This window comes from Rattus norvegicus, chromosome 16, assembly GCF_036323735.1.
Source record: "Rattus norvegicus strain BN/NHsdMcwi chromosome 16, GRCr8, whole genome shotgun sequence".
NCBI classification, from domain to species: domain Eukaryota; kingdom Metazoa; phylum Chordata; class Mammalia; order Rodentia; family Muridae; genus Rattus; species Rattus norvegicus.
In genome coordinates this window covers 13,020,671-13,037,295 of record NC_086034.1, presented here as the reverse complement: position 1 = coordinate 13,037,295, position 16,625 = coordinate 13,020,671, and the positions used below count along the sequence as shown (strand labels likewise).

The window sequence follows — 16,625 nt, the reverse complement described above, 5'->3', positions numbered from 1 at the left end:
CTGAGATTAACTGTCACACAAACATACACATACTCCTCATATACTGTCTTGCCTTTCCCCCAGACTGAAAGATTTACCACTCCTGTGTACCCTCTACTGCTCTGGAAGGATCTGGGAGGAGTTGAGAGTGGAAAGACCAAAACAACATAGATCTAAAGGAGGGAAAACATTTAAGAACACTTGTTTGCCAGCATGCACATCATGGGTCTCACAACCAACTACAACTCTGATTGGTTCCAGGGAATATGATGTCCACTTCTCGCCTCTTTAAGTGCCAGTCGTGTACATGATATGCACATACACACATACAGGCAAAGGCTCTAAAAGATATAATATATATATGTGTGTGTGTATGTATATATATATATATATATATGAAGAGAGTAAAGGCACAGAAATTATTTAAAAATAATTTTAATGTTCATACAGAAAATGGAGGTAGCATGGACAAAGGAGATATCATCAGCAAAGGAATTAAGCATGGAAAAGTAGTGAGAAGCAGCCACCGAGTGGCTGAGAGCATTTGCTATTGGACTGCATACTGGGCAAAAGAGAAATGGAATGACAACATCTACATTTTTGTTTTAAGCAACTAGGTGGAAGGCAGTGCCATTTGCTGAGATGGAGAAGGTAGGAAGACGATAGAAGAAGCAACTGTCAGATCTGAACATCAGAGGGTATGTGTTTGCCCACTGCATACCTAGCTTGAATCCATATAGTGACATGAAACCCAGCACACAGATGATGGAATGATCAGAATTATAATAATCGTGTCTCATAATATTTTATCCCTCAACTGGTGAATCTGGTCCAATATATGCTAGGAAGAATAGACAAGGTAATAAACCAAAAAAATGGTTCCAATTCTCCAAGATGGATACATATGTAATTCAAACAGGATTTATCTATTCTTGCTGAGAGCATTTTGTAAGTCCGATCATTTGCTGGATTCTGTGAGAGCTAAAAGATACCAACATTACTGCCATAACTAGAAAAGGGTAAATGCTAATTAAATACCATTTGTAATATGTTGGTTAATATTTGAGTAATACTAGGTAATACTAATTACCTAGTACAGGAAGGAGATAAACACAGAAAAATATGTATGGAAAAATTTGGAAAGGTAGGCTTGGAGAGTATATAGGACATTAAAATATTGGGAACAAAAGCTTCCTGGATTCATCAAAAGGATTTTATGTCCCACACCAAGGGACTACTAGCCCTTTTATGCTATAATTAGATCAAGGACAACTAGTTCTGTGGCAGAGATGATGCTGGAGCTGCATCATGAGTGCTTTGGTACCCCAGTGACCACTCCACCTGGTCTTCGCATTTGCAGAAACAGTGAAGACCTAGGCAGCCCCATGGTTATTTTAGTGACAAGATTTTCTGTTTAGGAATTCAGTATGTCTTTCCCAATGTATGGTAATATATGTATGGCTGAAACTTAATGGTGTAAAAATCCATGGTTTAATCCTGTCAAATTATAGCAACCAGGGTGGGACATGACTATAAGAGTTCATGCATATGTGTACCTGTACATAATATAAAACATAAAAAATACAGAGAGCTATAACAGAACACTGGGTTTCACATGAGAAACTTTTCTGGATTTTGGTTTGGTTTGGTTTGGTTTGGCTTGGTTTCATTTCGTTTTGTTTCGTTTCATTTGGTTTGATTTTCATTTGGTTTGGTTTCGTTTGGTTTCATGCAGTTTAGATTTGAAGCAAGAACATATTATACAATCCAGACTGGGTTGTCAAAATCACAGAAATCTGCCTGCTTCACCTGAGTACTTTCTAGAAATTGCCTTACTTTTTTCTCACAATAATCAGTTGAGACAGGTAATTATTATCCCCAACGAGCTTGTAAGTGAATCAAAGTTATCCAGTGTCATAATAGTAGACCTGAACTCTCAGACACTATCTAACCCTGTATGGCTGTCTCCTTCAGTGAGAGGCACCATTGTAACTTTTATTGCCATAAAAGCTGTCTATACTGGCTGGGTTTGTGTCAACTTGACACAAGCTCGAGTCATTTGAGAGGACGTTGGCTCGGTTTAAAAATGCCTCCATAAGATACAGGTATAAGGCATTTTCTCAATTAGTGACCAACAAAGGAGAAGGACCATCCCATAGTGAGTAGCACCATCTCTGGGCTCATGGTCCTGGATTCTATGAGAAAGCAGTCTGAGCAAGCCAGGAAAAGCAAACCAGTAAAGCAACTTTGCTCCATGCCCTCTCTTCAACTTCTACATCCAGGTTCCTGCCCTGTGTGAGTTCCTGTCCTGATATTTTTCAACAATGAACAATGATATGGAGATGTTAAGTTGAATAGATACTTTACTACGGTAGTTTGAATATACTTGGCCAAGGGAGTAGCACTATTAGGAGTTGTGGCCTTGTCGGAGTAGATTTGGCCTGTTGGAAAAAGTATGTCATTGTGAGTAACTTTAAAATCTTCCTTCCTAGCTATCTGGAAGCCGGTCTTCTCCTAGCAGCCTTCAGATGAAGATGTAGAATTCTCAGGTCCTCCTGTACCATGCCTGCCTGGATGTTGCCATGCTCCCCCCTTGATGATAATAATGGACTGAACCTCTGAACCTGTAATCCATCCCTAATTCAGCGTTGTCCTTATAAGAGTTGCCTTGGTCATGGTGTCTGTTCACAGCAGTAAAACCTTAAGACATTCCCCATCTTGCCTTTTGGTCATGGTATTTCATTTCTGCAATGAAAACCCTAAATAAGACAGTAGTTTTGAGTCCCTTTGTATGTAAGCACTTAACATCCTACACAGCATCTACTCAAAAAAAAAGAACCTCCCCTGCCCATACCAACTGCTATCAGCCCACCTACTCTCCTCCCAAGCCTCTGAAAATTCTCTCTCAAGCTGCCCCAAATTACATCATCACTGAGTGTTCCTCTGCGTAGACCTGACTCACACTCTCCAGCACCCCACACTAAACAATGTATTCCTCAGAGACACAAGAGTCCCTTTCCCGTTTGTTTTCAGTTTTCAGCTATTAAACTGCCCACCAATCTGCTGATAAAGTACAATGATGTGATTTATCTCTGAGCACAGCAGAAACATCTCAACAAATTGGATTTGCTTTATCTTCTTTAAAAAGTGTTGTTCAGGGTTTTCTTCAAAGATGTCCTTTTCACAACATTGTCCTCGGGATAACTTAAGATGACTTTGAGGGGGAGGAGAGAGAGAGAGAGAACTTAATTTACATTCCTGCTACTATCTGATGCTGAGAAAGATTTGCCTGCACCAGGCTCTCCCTAAAACCCTTGTGGACTACCTTCTACCACTCACCCCTTTATATCTATACTAAATTCAGATCTACATTCTAGAAGGGGAGTCCTGCTTCAAGTGATTAGGAATCCCCCTCCTTCATCCTACCCTGTATCTATCACCCATAAGGCCATGAATACTGTAATGACTTTTGTGCTCCATCACATATCCTGTCTTGCCCCCTTCACTTTTTTCCTTTCCTCAGAACCCCACCCATCCACCCTGTCTTAGTTAGGATTTTACTACTGTGAACAGACACCATGATCAAGGCAATTTTTATAAATGACAACATTGAATTGGGGCTGGCTTACAGGTTCAGAGTTTCAGTCCATTATCCATAAAGCAGGAACATGGCAGCATCCAGGCAGGCCTGGTGCAGGAGGAGCTGAGAGTTCTACATCTTCATCTGAAGGCCGCTAGCAGAATACTGAAGCTAGGGTGAAGGTCTTATAGCCCACACCCGCAGTGACACACCTACTTCAACAAGACAACAACTTGTAACAGTGCCGCTCCCTGGGCCAAGCATACACAAACCACCACACACTCTCAGTCCTTCTCTGAATGTTTCCTAAGATTTATTAGTTAAAATTCCTGGGTGATCCCATGTGATCCACATACATGTTCATGGAGGCATGTTCTTCTCACAGCTCTACTCCATAGAGTAAACTGTATGCTTTGTTTGTAGGACAAAGGGTAAAGGGCCATGTTATTGTCTACATAATGCTTTACCTTCTTTCAGATCAATGGCTCTTTGCTTCCTCTGAGTCCCTAATTCAATCTTCCCTGACCTTTCTCTATCCCATGAATATTGTGGCTTAACTATCCTGCTGCATTTTAGCTGACTTTTGAAGCTTGGTTTCTTGTGTGTCTTCTTACCCCAACCTAAATTTCCCAGTGCTCTGGACAACTAGACTACCTACCCAGGTGGCTGAGCTTCATCCACTCACACAATCTATAAAGAAGAACATAGCCACAGGAGTTCTTGACTTCCCTAAGAAAGCTTTTCTTCTTTTTCATTATTACAAAACTCTTGCTCACAGCAACATCATGGCTTCTTTTCATCTGATTCTCATGCTTAAATTCCAACAGTGTAGCCTTCTTCCAAACTTATTCATTGTACTCCACTAAGTGTCTTTCTCCTTTCCAGACCTTCTTTCTACCCTCACTTTCTGTCTCTATGAAGATCACACCTTTGCATTCCTTCATATCTTGTTATTATAGGCCATGAGTCATAGGCCAATTATCTCAGTATAATCACTCCATATTTTCATTCTCACCTTCTTCTATTCTTCCATTGCATTCTGAAAGCCAAATGCTTTCATTTGAGAAATTTTAGCATGTATTGGGGTATAGAACTAGAGGAGAAGAAAGTGGATAAGTTGGACTTGAATGTCAGAAGTCAAAACCTTGCTCTTTTGTAAACACATTTGCAATGTTTACAGAACTAGAAAATCAGATCAGTGGATAAGGATGCTGTACAAGCATGAAAACCTCATTAAAATCCCCACCACCCACATTAAAAAATCTAGGCACAGCCATATGTACCTGGAAGCCCAACACCCAAGCATTGAAGAACAGGTAGATAACGGATACTAGCAATCAGCCAGTCTAAATAAGATGACAGACTTAGTCCTTTTCTCAAGGAAATAATGAAGAACACAATAGCATCCTCCTCTGATTGTCAGGGGCACCTCCCTTTCCTCCCTTTTCACACATACAAGCTTGTTCATGCACATGCATGCAAGAGAGAGAGAGAGAGAGAGAGAGAGAGAGAGAGAGAGAGAGAGAGAAAGTCCCAGAAATTTGTAATTTCTGAAAACCAGGTACTACCTTACCTCTTCCTCCCAATTCCTAATCATGGTTTACTGCTCTAAGTTGGGCCCCAATCCAATACTGATAAATTCAGAGTCAATATATTCTAGGAGACCAGAATCCATCAGATGACTCTCAGCGTAGCTCAAACCAACAGAATGACTTGATTTTTCTGTTTGGGGGAAATTTAGTTTTTAGATGTGGAAAACCCCTACTGTTCATAATGGTGAGAATAAATTTCTGATAAGTATCAAAGTAGACCTGTGCTCTTGAACCATGAGAAGACAAACCAAGAAAAGAGAGTCATGATTAAAAACCTAAGGAATTCATGAATTCCTCACACTAGATCATCCAAACTTATTTTCCACCCTTCTCACACACTAATGCTTCATACCTAAGTTGGTGACCAAGTTAAATCAGTTTTGACTATTATTCAGCGCTGTCTTTTCTGTCATCTGCTGCTACTTGGTCACGGCTAATTTGACTTCTTCCAGAGAGAATGTTTGTGAGTCTTCTAGCTGGTCATTTCCCTTCTGTCCTCTCTACATTGCCCACAGGGATGTTTCAGTAAGTATAAGTATACAGTGCTCATGGCAAAGCCTGACAATCTAAATTTAATCCCCAGGACCCAGAAGATAAAGGAGAGAGCCAACTCCAGCAAGTTGTCCTCTGACAATCTCTCTCTCTCTCTCTCTCTCTCTCTCTCTCTCTCTCTCTCTCTCTCTGTCGTTCTCTCTCTCTCTATCAAACACACACATACACACATATATACACACACATTTACATAAATGAATAATCTTTCTAGTTTAAAATAATCTGGGGTTTTACAAGGAAGCAGTGTATAAAGGCTTTTGCCACATGATGCCCAACAACCTGAGTGTCATTTGTGGAACTCACATAAACATGAAAGAAAATCAACTCCATAATTGTCCTCTGACCTCCATAAGAATACTGTGGCATGCACACTCCCACACGCATACACACAAATAATTAGTTAATTAATTAATTAGAAGTAAGAATTCTGAATTCTCTCTTCTGTCCTTAAATACCCCATTTATCTTATCACTGCCTTCAGAATGATGACTACCCTTCCCTCCTGTGGTCTTTACCTTGAAAAGGGGGAGGTCAAAGTTTCAGAGCATGTGGTTGGTTCTCCCAGCATATTCCTCACCTTCAGCAGATCCTCACTACAGCAAAATCACAGTCGTTCTCCTCCCTTCCTTTCCTCTCATGCTTTCCCCTCTAATATATCCCTCTTCTGATCCACTGAACATGAACAACTCCTTTGTCACACCTAGACTTCACATTCTTCCTTCTTAGCTGTCTGACAAACTCTTCCCTCGGTCCCCAACTCTTATTCTAAGTACAGTTGGTTCTTGCCTTCCCAAGCTACAATAAAACTATGTGTAATTGTTTGTGGAAGTTTTACACATTTTAAAGATATTTCGTGGTGAATTAAGAATGGCCATGAGGGGTTGGGGATTTAGCTCAGCGGTAGAGCGCTTGCCTAGCAAGCGCAAGGCCCTGGGTTCGGTCCCCAGCTCCGAAAAAAAAAAAAAAAAAAAAAGAATGGCCAAGAGTGTCCCGCGCTACGTCTCGCCAGCAGGAACGACGCAGCACACACAGGATCCTACTACAGAAAAGCTTTAATGCGTCTTGAGAGGGAGAGCATAAGCTTACAATGTGGAGACGGAGAGTGAGGAATAACCGTCCCTTATATAGGAAACTATCCTCGCCTAGGACGTGTCACTCTCTGATTGGTCGCTGCCAATTATGCCAGATGACGTACCAAAACGTACATGTCCCTTTGAGTAGGGAAGTTACCAGGCGCCTGCGTATTGCCCTTTTTACTAGGTGCGTTCTGCCGGATGCCGGTGCCATCTTGTAATGGAGTTTGTGAGGACAGCTCCTCACATATGTGAGGACAGCTCCTCACATCTCTGTGAGGACAGCTCTTCGGACAGCTCCTCACACAAGAGTTCATTATGATGACTCCCATTGAGAAGTAGAGTCTATATCCCTTCCTAGGTTTAGGAACATACACACACACATACACACACACACACACACACACACACACACACATATGCACACGCACACACGTTCAACATTTTAAAAGTTGTCAGTTATTTTTTTTTCTTTAAAAGTGCAGTGGGTGTTGTTCTTGAAGGGGTTGTTTTGCATTGTTTTGCTTTGTTTTTTGTTTCATTTTGTGCTGCAGTTACCCATGTTTATGTTGTAGGTAACCAAGAGGTATCTAATTGGACATGGGAACCACTCAATGGGAGAATACTCATGCCTGGTCCTGTAAGTCTAGCCACATAATTTCTAACGCTATTCTAAATATCTATCCTTATATTCAGGATAAGTGTAACTCTTACCTCTCATCAAAGAAGCTTCTTTTTGCAACAGAGACTATTAGAGAAATCTACAACTAGTCAGAAGATAGAGTGGGTGACCATGGGGTGCCCAACTCCATTTGACACATTTACAGAGAAATACCATATCTTCTTGGATTTCACTTTCTGTCCTCTGGGAATTCTGAGGGTCCTGAGAAGCCATTTAAATTTCCTGACTACTCTGAGTTTTCCCTAGTGCAAAAACTATGTAGATGCTCTGGCTAGCAGCCTCCACTGAGCCCAGCCTTCTAGCCATTCCTGCCAAGGCAACACTATTCAGATGAAACCACCTTTCACCCTCTAGATCATTCACAAAACAGTGACCAAGAAGTTCTTTTGAGAACACTACATAAAATATAAGAATTGCTTTACAAAAATCATTAACTATGAGCTGGAGAGTTGGCTCAGTAATCAAGAGCATTTATTTTTCTTGAAGAGGGTCTGGATTTGCTTCTCAGTACCTACATGGTTACGCACCACTGTCCATAACTCATGTTATAGGATATTTGACATGATCTTCTAACTTTCATGAATACCAGGCACATGTGGTATGCTGACATCCATCTGAGCAAAACATTCATACACAAAATAAAATAAAACTTTAAAAATTAAAAGTCAATATATACTTGAGCAGCTTTTAAGTGGCTTAGTTTGCGATAGAAAATAACCAGGATACCTTTTGACCCTGAAAGTTGGTATGTGGAACACCAGGCTATTAGTAGCTGAAAAGCCATGGCCAGAAATGCACAAATCACTCACTGCCTTTCCATTTAATACTCTATGATCTGCACACTAAGACCATAAGGCTAAAGACTCAAATCCCTAAGGGCTGGAAACTCCACACATGATGATCCTCTTGGTCAGCAGTATGGATTTGCAGAAACAAAAGAGAACTGTAATTAGAGACACCTACTTTCTATGAGCTCCATATGTTTAGTGGAGTACATCCTGTATCAGAAGAACAGCTTTCAATTCTCGAAACACATGAAAAATTTCACAGAATACCTGTGCCCTAGAGGCCTAGAGAAGGGCCTAATAAAATTTTCTTTAAAGGGCAGATAATAAATACCTTGGACTTTGCAGGTCATAGTGATTACAAACCTATGCCCTCACAGCCATAAGAACACACAGAAGACACCATAGGCAATGTGGAATGGATGGATATGGCTATACTGCAAATAAAACTTTATCTACAAACACAGGCTGCAGCAGTTTGGGCCCTGAGGCTGTGGCTGCCATTAACCTTCAGTATTACTTAGAGATAATAAACCACCCATGGTAGCGCTGGGCATTAAATGAATAAAGGCATGGTGATACTTTAAGCAAAAAGGCAGAAATGGCAAGAGGACACTAGCAATAAAGGTAATCCTCATCTCAATCCCTTCATCATTTCCTAAAGCCCTGCTTTTGTTTTTTATAGTGCATGGTATATAAAGAGCCATTGAACACAAGCAAATAACCCATAGCGCCCACAGCAGCTCACCTCGAAATGGTACTTAATGTCTGATTTCTCGCAACTTAAGTTTTAAAAGTTTGATTTAATGCTTTCCAGAGCAAACAGACTGGATGCAATTTTTCAGACTGGATTACCACCTTACCCAATTGACAAGGCCAACTTTTAAAGAGAGAACTCTCACAGATCTATTCCTTCAGTGCAAAAGAAGATTGACCCGCCAGGCACTGGGAAAGAACACCATGGATATAGAATGAGGACGATATAATTTTAAAAGAAATTCATGGCTTATGAAGAAAGCACACATGTGCAACCTCTTACAACCCTTGAAGTTTTTTTTGTTTTGTTTTGTTTTGTTTTGTTTTTCTTTTTTTCGGAGCTGGGGACCGAACCCAGGGCCTTGCGCTTGCTAGGCAAGCGCCCTACCACTGAGCTAAATCCCCAACCCCAACCCTTGAAGTTTTGACTTAAAATGTCCTGAGTTATATTGGTGCAGAAATGATAAGAATTCTGAAAAAAAATGCTTCAAATCATCCCTGTGTGGTTGATATGTAGTGTAATATCATAAGGCTGGATGGACAGTGGCAGCTAATAGTCAGCCAGGCAATGAGGTAGCTGAACAACCGTGTTCTACTGTGCTGTGCTGCTGAGGGACATGAGCACCATTTTCAATCCAGTTCCTAAGGTTTTCCGTATGAACACCATCATAACTGTAGAAAGACACAATAATTTTGAACAGAGAAGACTCAGTGGAGCTGTCAATCATGATTCCTCATGTTTTAAAAACTTTCACAGCATGTTAAGAGATGTCGACACTTTGAATGCTGCTGTCTCAACACAGAATCAAAGTGGGAAATGGTCCCGCCCTCCTTGCATTTAGAATATAGACCTGCGGCTTTGTTTCTACCAATCAGATGCATCAATACACAACCTAGATTAAAAAGTGAGTTACACATAGGAGGAGGGCACTGGTGCCATTCATCAGGGACAGATGACAGCAGAGATGGTATGGTTCAAGGACAATAAAAAAGGTAGCTTTTTTGCCAGGATAGACCATAGTGTGGTCCTGGGAATAGCTGCTGGACAGTAACTTTAGAGTCCCTTTTCCCCACCCCCTCCAAAAACTCATGTATGTAAAAAGACGATATGTGCGAATAACCGTAACACGTAAAGACTACTCAGGGTTACATGGGGGAAAGTTTTAAGTTCCTCAGAGGCTGTGATTTACACTGAGTGCTCTTAGAAGGACTTTCTAACCTCCACAGAGGCCCAGAAGCCTGAGAGCACGCTCTGTTCAGGGAGAAAGGGGGAATGTGATTGAAATACTAACAGCATAGAAAAAAGTAACCAGTGACAGCACTTAAAAGATGTAGCCCGAGATCCCCAAGGTTTCTCTGTGCCCTGATCAGACAATTTGGTTCTGACCAGGTAGGAAATGACTAAAAGGCTTGAAGCAAGAGTTTGTATGTAACATACCTGCAGTTCAGGAAGATGCTGTGGAAGCGGATGGAGACCTACATGCAGAGTAAGACAGAGGAACAGGGCAGAGGGAAGAACAGAGGACTGCCGTAGCCAGCCAGAGAGAGAGAGGAGTAAACGACCTGTCAGTGCAGCACTGATGTGATAGGGGCAAAAGCAGGGGTGATTTGTTCTGTTGAGATTTTAGTTTAATCTGGGAAAAAGAAACACAGCTGATTTGTCCGTGTGCCTCCCTCCCAGGGAAGGTAACATTGCTGTAGAAGCCATCCAAAGAGCATCCCTGGGTTTTGACTTCCTCAAGGCTCCCCAGCCCACATGGACAAACCCCCGAGGATGCTGCTGCCCTTCGTTGTTGTTGACTCTCCAGAACTGAAAGGGTACAGGGAGAGGAAAAAAGTGACTTTATGACTATTGCCCGGAGCTTTCTTCCTTTAGGAGGAGCGGTGACTCTGGGACACGCATGCAATAAATCTCTGAAAGGTGGCATGGTTATTCATTTCCTGAGAGTCCCATATTTCACTGGATTCCTGCATCCACCTTCTATCTCTTGAAGGGCAACTAATCAAGAAATTTCCCTAGCTAAGGAAACCGAGAGGCTAGCCAGCTATCCCCTGTAGAGCAAGGGCTTTGGGTTTCAGAACACTTCTGATTCCAAGCGGAAGGAGGCACGGGTACTCGAGATTTCTCAAATACAGGGGCTAAGAAAGAAAGGAAATCAAGAGACAAGAGACAGGTGATCTGCAGTGGCCACAGCTTTCTGCAATGTTCTCTCTCCTCCCTCTCACTTCTGCCAATAAAAATGCACAATGCTTATCTTTTAGTTGAATTGATTGCTTTGTTTTTTATTTTAGAAGACTGAGGCTGGGAATGTATCTCTGCTAGGAAAGTCTTTGTTGCATAAACATGAAGACCTGACTTGATGCCCAGTATCCAGGTAAAAATGTAGGCAAGTTGATACACACTATTGTAATCACCGCACTAGGGTACAGAATCAGGTCTAGCCTAGTTAGGGAGCTCCATGTTCTAGTGGCGTATGCCCACTTAAGCACATTTGAAAAGGCAGTGGGTCACATACAATTGCATCTAATTAGCACAAATGGCTTTCATTTGTCCATTCTTCCTTCTAGTCCTCGTCCTCTCTTCTATTGCCAATACCATGCCTCTTATCAGAATACATTTCTTAGTTCAATCTCCCCAGAAAAACAAAGTCTGAGTCACTTCTTCACTCTGGAGATCTAGGAAAGACCTCTTGGGTCGAGATAGAACTCACTGTGAAGAGAGGGCGAAGCAAAATTGGCCAGAGGGAAAAACTAGGCTACAATGAGTAGTCATGGAGACCTTCACCCACCCTGGGGCAGTTCAGAAGCTAGAAAAGCTCATGAGTTAACCAAGATTGAGACAGGGTCCTACATTTTGATCCAACCTGTGAGGAAATTCAGGGTGCCTCTGGGAAAGTAGGCGCCCTGAGTTAAGGACGGTCTTTTCTGCCCAGGGAGATGAGCCAAAAACTTAGCCGTGAGCTAGCAGTTTGGTATCGAATGAAGGTAATCGGTTCCTCAATCTCAGCTTCATTCAAGCCATGCACCCTAGAACCTGTAGCTTATGGAGTCATGAGACTGAAGTCCGTGAGCAATCTTCAACTGCACCACCGCTTCCCAGTCAGTCTTCAGGGTCAGTGCTCGGCACGAGGCTTTCTCCCATGTGCAAGCATTTTAGCCTTGGCAAAGGAACATGTTTAAGTCTGAGTTTCTTTAAGAAAGGAAAATATCCATAATAGTAACACAAAGGTGTAGGAGAAATGAAAGAGCACAGTTTGTGTCCAGAGCACAGCAGATGGTAAGCACTGAGCAAATCAAAGTCACCCTGATTGTTAGCCTTCCATTCATCTTCTGTCTGTTAACACATTGCATCTGACCAAGATAGTTAATGGCCAAACAGCATAGGTCAGGTGCCTTTTGATTCTGACTTTGGGCTAGCTCGTAGGCCAAAAAACAATAGGTGAGTTTGTTTATTCGTTAAATTTCTTTTTTTTGACAAAGTCATGCACATATACAATGTATTCTGATTGCTCTCACCCCTCACACAAAGTTGTTGAATTGCTTCTAAACCTCCCACCTGAGTCAACATTCATCTCCCTACAAATCTCTTTCCCTTCCTTAAATAGGTTCACCAGTCTCCAATGGGTGGGTACCTTTTATTTTAAATACTTAGAATCAGAATTATTTCCAATCTGAGACACTTTGGGAATTTCAGAAGATTGGCACAAATAAAATGAGGCATTTGGGAGATGGTACATAACTCTAAACAAAAAAATCTGATTTGTATATATATAATACATAATTTATATATAATTATATAGATATATAATTCATATATGTAATATATATGTGAAGGGCATTCATATGTAACTAGTTTTGTTTTGTTCTTTTTCTGAGACAGAGTCTTGCAGTGTAGCCAAGACTCTAGGAACTTCAGATCCTTCTGCCACTGCTCCCAAGTTCAGGATTGAGGCATTATGCCTGGCTATGCATGAAGGCAAGATTGTGCATGTTGAGCTGTCAGAAAGTGCCACTTGTTAACATCTTGTCCGTGCTCAGAAAGACTCCCATTCTGGGCACCTGGATTTTGGATTTCCAGATCAAGGATGTTCAGCCTGATTTATATCACAATTCACAGTAGTATTACTTCATTTATCAGTCTGCTTAACTTATTAAAATTTGCTGCCAACAAATCGTCATTGGAGCTAACACAAGAAATAAGCATCTTTGCCATATAACATGACTTTTCTCTGAGTTATTTCCTCAATTTTTAGGTAAAAAACACAAAAACTGTATTTCTATATCAAGTGAGTTGATTGTTTGACTTGTATGAAATGCTGACTTTGGAAGTCACTCTCCGAAAGAACACTGGTTCTCTCCTCTCAGTGAGAACTTCTATGGACCATAATTTCTGAGGGATGTAAAGCCAGTTTTCCTCAGCCACATGACTGCAAAATCACTCACTCAAAATGTAAACATCTGAAGCATCAAACGAGATGAAGCAGTGTTTTCTTTTGGAGTCGATTGGGTTACACATACAGTTTTTGAATTGAAATTCAGGTGGTTGAGCTTTTCTGACTCCAAATTGAATTTGTTATATGATTTTTATTATGTACTATAATAATGGTTCTTGTTGTCACGTCTTAAGAGATACAAATATTTTAATAATATTACACAGAAAAAGAAGTTGTTTTAAATATATTAACATTAAAGGAAATCTAACAAAATCAAAAATCATTCTAGTGAAAATTAATTAAGATGGTTGGCTAGTTGAGATTTCATCTCGTCTCTCACAGTTTGCAGTGATTAACACATTTCCCACAGTAAGCATTCTTTGACATCATGTCCATAGTCATGTTAGAGAAAATAGATGGGATCAGGAAATATTTGCATATTCGTCAACTGATGTAGACACAAAATTTTCCTAGCCACTTACTGATTTCATGTCTCCTTGACCAGGCCCTGAAAATTCCTAGAATTCTTGTCATTATTAAATTTTTTAAAGAAATATAACAGTTCGTAGTAAGTAGACAAGAATGTAAGCTGCCATACTCCCCTTTCTTTCCTCCTCCCTTTCCCCCATCCCACTCATAATGGGGTGAGCAGGTTGTCACATAGTGGCCACTCTAGCTATCATTATTTTCCCATCTGGCCATTCAAAGGATTAAGAACGAATAGCAATTATAGAGCTGATTCTGATTAATCAGTTAATTATCATTCCAGAGCTCAAATCCCACCATTTAAATTAATGGAAATCTGTGTCTAATGAAGCAACCCAGAGGGGCATTGCTCAGAGCCTAGCCTCTTGATTTCTCTTTTCCTGCTGAGTCTTCTCTCAGTCTCTCTCCTCTTGCCTCTTGTAACTCTGCCCTCTGCTTTATCTCTGTCACCCACGTTCTTCTCCCCCAAATGTTCCCCTCATTTCCCTCCCTTTCTTTCCCTTGATTAATAGTTTGAGGTTTGTGCTCTTTAACTTCACTGGAATAGAACCTTTGATTCCTCTACTCATTATGTTTCATTGAGGTTTTGTGGGGGTTTTTTTAAGTGTCTATAACATGAAAGAAGTCTTTTATTCCAGTCTGTGTGAAGCCAAAGAAGGGGTCTCCCAGTCCTTAGTGCTGACTCTGGATATTTGAGGTTTCTCTTCGGCCCAAAAGAAAACCCAAGAGCATATTATCAAGATTTCCCTTGGAAGTAACCCAAAAAACTCTGAAAAGGCTATCAAACTCTTCTTTCTTAATTACTAGATGAGTCTAATACAATTTTATTTCAGGGTACAAACTTTTATTCCTCTGAGGAGCAATAGTTCAGGGGGGCAAGGATAGGGACTGGGCCATGGAGGATTGATGAGAATATCAGACCGCTCGGTGCTCCAGTGGGCAGCAGAGAACATGGTACGGCTTACAGCCACCTCTGTCCTCAAATGTCCTATTATCTACTCATCAGAACTAATCAAGAACTTCAGTTGGAAGTTCACAGGTGCTTAGATTTTAGGCATCAAGGATAACAAGGATCAGCAACCATGATTAATCAACACAGAAAATGGAAATTCTGTCTTGGCCCATCTTCAGTTACTGTAAAACAATGCCCGAGACCAAGTCATTTATAAAGAACATAGGCTTACTTCATTGAATGGTCAAGATGCTGTGGTGCAGGCACTTAATGAGAGCCTTCTTGCTGTATTAGAACATGGCAGAGGGAATCATAATGTAAGAAGGGCTCAAATTACCACCTTTTCCTATAAAATGCTATCATAGGAGCTTCATTTTCATGATCCTATCAAACTCTAGTTCCCCCCCCAAAAAAATAATCACCGCCTTCAAACACCATAACTATGTTATTTTGAGGCTGCAAGTTCGAGCATGTAAATCCTGGGAGGTAAGTACTGAAACCACCATGGCAGATGAGCAAGGATATAATACCACAGAGGTGAGTTTTCTGGACCCTTTTCTTCCCCTGAGACATCTGTCCAAATCATCTTAGGACAAGAGTTTTATTTCTTGATTATGGTTACCTATAACACATGCAGAGAGACATGCCACTCTCTATGTCTAGAATAGGAGGTACAATGTTTCTCATTCATGTGTGTGGATATTTCTGTGCCAAGCATCAGAAAAGGCCACTAGAACCCTAGTCTTTCCAAAAAACACAACTTCAAAGAGTGAAGGTCTCAAAAGCCATACTACTTAGCTGAACATTCACAACATAACACTCTATGCTTAACCTTCACCTTGCTCCAAAGAGCTTATATGGCACAACGATCCAGATTTACTTCTCTCAACTCTACTGACAATTAGAACAATCCAGTGAAATTCACACTGGCCATTTTTAGACTAATTCAGACCAAAAGAAAAAAATCAAGAACTAGTTTGACAAAACTTAGGAAAAGTTGAGCCCCTATGCTACCAGAAACATTCAGAACCATGGGTTTGGGTTCAACTACCATCCTCTGAAAGACTTCCTCAAAGCAGTTTCAGCAGATACATTTCAGTGCCCTAAGGGAAAACTGTCCCAGTCCTGATGGACATTGTCTTAACTGGTCACAACAAAGCTCTCATGACTCTAGACTCTTTCCACAGGAGCTCAGTTATGGTCTAAGGCTGTTTTTACCTTCTTGTCTGTAGAACTCTACAAAGATATTGACTTTAAAAATGAGTGAAGATTCTCTATTGTCATAGGACTAATTGCTTATTGCTACCCATAATACAGTGACCTGCTGCTGTCTCCGAGAGCTTAAACTAGGGAATAAGTCAATCTCTTAGTTAATGGAAACTTGATTGAAATGGAAATCTCAGGGACCTTTCCTTTTTTCTAATCATTGAACAATGCTGTGAGAGTTCTGAGGCTGTTTCAGCTGCTTTCTACCTTCTCTCTTTTGTATGCAAGGAAAGCTCACATTAAGAGCGCACACACATTGATGCTAAGTAAGGTTTGTGACACGCATAGCAAAGTACAAGCAGAAAACCTACAATCCAAATAAAAAAGATTGAGCAGCAATATGATCAGTTCTACTCTAAATTAAACTGTCCTTCTGTGCCCATGGCAGATTGGTCCCAGAACCCTGGATGTACAGTTGCTCATGTAACATGGCGTGGCATTTGCAGATAATCTTTGCACAGTGTTGGTAGATTTTAAACGCCCTCTAGA

General features: G+C 40.9%; 1 long non-coding RNA gene across 1 annotated transcript; it reads left to right on the top strand.

Moving 5' to 3' along the window:
* The first annotated feature begins 490 nt into the window (after nt 1-490).
* Nucleotides 491-9,329, top strand: LOC120097470 (uncharacterized). Its single transcript, XR_005494887.2, has 3 exons — nt 491-677; nt 7,352-7,416; nt 9,061-9,329. It is a non-coding gene; the product is annotated as an uncharacterized LOC120097470 (long non-coding RNA).
* Nucleotides 9,330-16,625: the final 7,296 nt, after the last annotated feature.